The 5,000-nt window shown below is 34.3% G+C and overlaps 7 non-coding genes across 7 annotated transcripts; all 7 read right to left on the reverse strand.

Annotated features, from left to right (window-relative positions):
* Positions 1-210: 210 nt before the first annotated feature.
* Positions 211-282, reverse strand: TRNAE-UUC. The gene has a single exon. It is a non-coding gene; the product is annotated as a tRNA-Glu (tRNA).
* Positions 283-1,135: 853 nt separating this feature from the next.
* On the reverse strand, positions 1,136-1,207 carry TRNAE-UUC. Its single transcript has one exon. It is a non-coding gene; the product is annotated as a tRNA-Glu (tRNA).
* A 530-nt stretch (positions 1,208-1,737) lies between these two features.
* TRNAE-UUC lies at positions 1,738-1,809 on the reverse strand. Its single transcript has one exon. It is a non-coding gene; the product is annotated as a tRNA-Glu (tRNA).
* A 529-nt stretch (positions 1,810-2,338) lies between these two features.
* On the reverse strand, positions 2,339-2,410 carry TRNAE-UUC. Its single transcript has one exon. It is a non-coding gene; the product is annotated as a tRNA-Glu (tRNA).
* Positions 2,411-2,939: 529 nt separating this feature from the next.
* Positions 2,940-3,011, reverse strand: TRNAE-UUC. Its single transcript has one exon. It is a non-coding gene; the product is annotated as a tRNA-Glu (tRNA).
* A 1,132-nt stretch (positions 3,012-4,143) lies between these two features.
* TRNAE-UUC lies at positions 4,144-4,215 on the reverse strand. The gene has a single exon. It is a non-coding gene; the product is annotated as a tRNA-Glu (tRNA).
* A 530-nt stretch (positions 4,216-4,745) lies between these two features.
* Positions 4,746-4,817, reverse strand: TRNAE-UUC. The gene has a single exon. It is a non-coding gene; the product is annotated as a tRNA-Glu (tRNA).
* Between the last annotated feature and the right edge of the window lie 183 nt (positions 4,818-5,000).

The following is a 5,000-nucleotide window of genomic DNA, read 5'->3' on the forward strand; positions in this document are numbered from 1 at the left end:
TATATAAAAATAAAACAAGAAACTCGAGAAGAGAGAATAATTGAAAATGGTAAAAAAAAATAAAATAGTTTCATTGCCGGAAATCAAACTCGGGTCTCTTTAGTGAAAGTTAGATATCCAAACCGCTCGAAGACAACAGAAAAATTTTTGTGTTAAAAAAACAAGAAACTCGAGAAAAGAGAATAATTGAAAATTTCATAAATAAAATGGTTCCGTTGCCGGAAATCGAACCCGGGTCTCCTGGGTGAAAGCCAGATATCCTAACCGCTGGACGACAATGGAAGCAGAAGAATTGTTATATATAAAAAAAACAAGAAACTCGAGAAGAGAGAATAATTGAAAATGGTAAAAAAAAAACGAAAATAGTTTCATTGCCGAAAATCAAACTCGGGTCTCTTTACTGAAAATCAGATATCCAAACCGCTGGACGACAAGGGAAGAATTGTTATGTGTGAAAAAAAAAAAACAAGAAACTCAGGAAGAGGGAATAATTGAACATTGCAAAAAAATAAATAAATAAAATAGTTATGGTGTCGAGAATCGAACCCGTGTCCTCTGGGTGAAAGCTAGATAACCTAACCGCTGGACGACAACGAAACCAGAAGAATTGTTATATATAAAAATAAAACAAGAAACTCGAGAAGAGAGAATAATTGAAAATGGTAAAAAAAAATAAAATAGTTTCATTGCCGGAAATCAAACTCGGGTCTCTTTAGTGAAAGTTAGATATCCAAACCGCTGGACGACAACGGAAGAATTGTTATGTGTGAAAAAAAAAAACAAGAAACTCGAGAAGAGGGAATAATTGAACATTGCAAAAAAATAAATAAATAAAATAGTTATGGTGTCGAGAATCGAACCCGTGTCCTCTGGGTGAAAGGCAAATTTCCTAATCGCTGAACGACAACATAAGAATTGTTATGTGTAAAAAAAAGCAAGCAACTCGAGAAGAGAGAAAATTGGAAATTGGAAAAAAAATAAATAAATAAAAAGTTTCGTTGCTGGAATTCGAACTCAAGTCTCTTGGGTGAAAGTCAGATATCCTAACCGCTCGAAGACAACAGAAAAAATTTTGTGTGAAAAAAACAAGAAACTCGAGAAAAGAGAATAATTGAAAATTTCATAAATAAAATGGTTCCGTTGCCGGGAATCGAACCCGGGTCTCCTGGGTGAAAGCCAGATATCCTAACCGCTGGACGACAACGGAAGAATTATTATATATGAAAAAAACAAGAAACTGGAGAAGAGAGAATAATTGAAAATGGTAAAAAAAAATAAAATAGTTCCATTGCCGGAAATCAAACTCGGGTATCTTTAGTGAAAGTCAGATATCCAAACTGCTGGACGACAACGGAAGAATTGTTATGTGTGAAAAAAAAAACAAGAAACTCGAGAAGAGGGAATAATTGAACATTGCAAAAAAAATAAATAAATAAAATAGTCCTGGTGTCGAGAATCGAACCCATGTCCTCTGGATGAAAGCCAAATTTCCTAACCGCTGAACGACAACATAAGAATTGTTATATGTAAAAAAAAGCAAGCAACTCGAGAAGAGAGAATAATTGAAAATGGTAAAAAAAAAAAAATAGTTCCATTATCGGAAATCAAACTCGGGTCTCTTTGTTGAAAATCAGATATCTTAAGCGCTGGACGACAACGGAAGAATTGTTATGTATGAAAAAAAAAAACAAAAAACTCGAGAAGAGGGAATAATTGAAAATTTCATAAATAAAATGGTTCCGTTGCCAGGAATCGAACCCGGGTCTCCTGGGTGAAAGCCAGATATCCTAACCGCTGGACGACAACGAAAGAATTATTATATATGAAAAAAACAAGAAACTTGAGAAGAGAGAATAATTGAAAATGGTAAAAAAAAATAAAATAGTTCCATTGCCGGAAATCAAACTCGGGTCTCTTTAGTGAAAGTCAGATATCCAAACCGCTGGACGACAACGGAAGAATTGTTATGTGTGAAAAAAAAAACAAGAAACTCGAGAAGAGGGAATAATTGAATATTGCAAAAAAATAAATAAATAAAATAGTTATGGTGTCGAGAATCGAACCCGTGTCCTTTGGGTGAAAGGCAAATTTCCTAATCGCTGAACGACAACATAAGAATTGTTATGTGTAAAAAAAAGCAAGCAACTCGAGAAGAGAGAAAATTGGAAATTGGAAAAAAAATAAATAAATAAAAAGTTTCGTTGCTGGAATTCGAACTCAAGTCTCTTGGGTGAAAGTCAGATATCCTAACCGCTCGAAGACAACAGAAAAAATTTTGTGTGAAAAAAACAAGAAACTCGAGAAAAGAGAATAATTGAAAATTTCATAAATAAAATGGTTCCGTTGCCGGGAATCGAACCCGGGTCTCCTGGGTGAAAGCCAGATATCCTAACCGCTGGACGACAACGGAAGAATTATTATATATGAAAAAAACAAGAAACTTGAGAAGAGAGAATAATTGAAAATGGTAAAAAAAAATAAAATAGTTCCATTGCCGGAAATCAAACTCGGGTCTCTTTAGTGAAAGTCAGATATCCAAACCGCTGGACGACAACGGAAGAATTGTTATGTGTGAAAAAAAAAACAAGAAACTCGAGAAGAGGGAATAATTGAACATTGCAAAAAAATAAATAAATAAAATAGTTATGGTGTCGAGAATCGAACCCGTGTCCTCTGGGTGAAAGGCAAATTTCCTAATCGCTGAACGACAACATAAGAATTGTTATGTGTAAAAAAAAGCAAGCAACTCGAGAAGAGAGAAAATTGGAAATTGGAAAAAAAAAAAATAAATAAAAAGTTTCGTTGCTGGAATTCAAACTCGAGTCTCTTGGGTGAAAGTTAGATATCCTAACCGCTCGAAGACAACAGAAAAATTTTTGTGTGAAAAAAACAAGAAACTCGAGAAAAGAGAATAATTGAAAATTTCATAAATAAAATGGTTCTGTTGCCGGGAATCGAACCCGGGTCTCCTGGGTGAAAGCCAGATATCCTAACCGCTGGACGACAACGGAAGAATTCTTATATATGAAAAAAAAAAGAAACTCGAGAAGAGAGAATAATTGAAAATGGTAAAAAAAAAAAAAAAATAGTTTCATTGCCGGAAATCAAACTCGGGTCTCTTTAGTGAAAGTCAGATATCCAAACCGCTGGACGACAACGGAAGAATTGTTATGTGTGAAAAAAAAAACAAGAAACTCGAGAAGAGGGAATAATTGAATATTGCAAAAAAATAAATAAATAAAATAGTTATGGTGTCGAGAATTGAACCCGTGTCCTCTAGGTGAAAGGCAAATTTCCTAATCGCTGAACGACAACATAAGAATTATTATGTGTAAAAAAAAGCAAGCAACTCGAGAAGAGAGAAAATTGGAAATTGGAAAAAAAATAAATAAATAAAAAGTTTCGTTGCTGGAATTCGAACTCCAGTCTCTTGGGTGAAAGTCAGATATCCTAACCGCTCGAAGACAACAGAAAAATTTTTGTGTGAAAAAAACAAGAAACTCGAGAAAAGAGAATAATTGAAAATTTCATAAATAAAATGGTTCTGTTGCCGGGAATCGAACCCGGGTCTCCTGGGTGAAAGCCAGATATCCTAATCGCTGGACGACAACGAAAGAATTATTATATATGAAAAAAACAAGAAACTCGAGAAGAGAGAATAATTGAAAATGGTAAAAAAAAATAAAATAGTTTCATTGCCGGAAATCAAACTCGGGTCTCTTTAGTGAAAGTCAGATATCCAAACCGCTGGACGACAACGGAAGAATTGTTATGTGTGAAAAAAAAAACAAGAAACTCGAGAAGAGGGAATAATTGAACATTGCAAAAAAATAAATAAATAAAATAGTTATGGTGTCGAGAATCGAACCCGTGTCCTCTGGGTGAAAGGCAAATTTCCTTATCGCTAAACGACAGCATAAGAATTGTTATGTGTAAAAAAAAGCAAGCAACTCGAGAAGAGAGAAAATTGGAAATTGGAAAAAAAATAAATAAATAAAAAGTTTCGTTGCTGGAATTCGAACTCCAGTCTCTTGGGTGAAAGTCAGATATCCTAACCGCTCGAAGACAACAGAAAAAATTTTGTGTGAAAAAAACAAGAAACTCGAGAAAAGAGAATAATTGAAAATTTCATAAATAAAATGGTTCCGTTGCCGGGAATCGAACCCGGGTCTCCTGGGTGAAAGCCAGATATCCTAACCGCTGGACGACAACGGAAGAATTATTATAAATGAAAAAAACAAGAAACTTGAGAAGAGAGAATAATTGAAAATGGTAAAAAAAAAATAAAATAGTTCCATTGCCGGAAATCAAACTCGGGTCTCTTTAGTGAAAGTCAGATATCCAAACCGCTGGACGACAACGGAAGAATTGTTATGTGTGAAAAAAAAAACAAGAAACTCGAGAAGAGGGAATAATTGAACATTGCAAAAAAATAAATAAATAAAATAGTTATGGTGTCGAGAATCGAACCCGTGTCCTCTGGGTGAAAGGCAAATTTCCTTATCGCTAAACGACAGCATAAGAATTGTTATGTGTAAAAAAAAGCAAGCAACTCGAGAAGAGAGAAAATTGGAAATTGGAAAAAAAATAAATAAATAAAAAGTTTTGTTGTTGGAATTCGAACTCGAGTCTCTTGGGTGAAAGTCAGATATCCTAACCGCTCGAAGACAACAGAAAAATTTTTGTGTGAAAAAAACAAGAAACTCGGGAAAAGAGAATAATTGAAAATTTCATAAATAAAATGGTTCCGTTGCCGGAAATCGAACCCGGGTCTCCTGGGTGAAAGCCAGATATCCTAACCGCTGGACGACAATGGAAGCAGAAGAATTGTTATATATAAAAAAAACAAGAAACTCGAGAAGAGAGAATAATTGAAAATGGTAAAAAAAAAACGAAAATAGTTTCATTGCCGAAAATCAAACTCGGGTCTCTTTACTGAAAATCAGATATCCAAACCGCTGGACGACAAGGGAAGAATTGTTATGTGTGAAAAAAAAAAA

Source organism: Cucurbita maxima, unplaced genomic scaffold (assembly GCF_002738345.1).
Source record: "Cucurbita maxima cultivar Rimu unplaced genomic scaffold, Cmax_1.0 Cma_Scf00029, whole genome shotgun sequence".
Taxonomy (NCBI): Eukaryota; Viridiplantae; Streptophyta; class Magnoliopsida; order Cucurbitales; family Cucurbitaceae; genus Cucurbita; species Cucurbita maxima.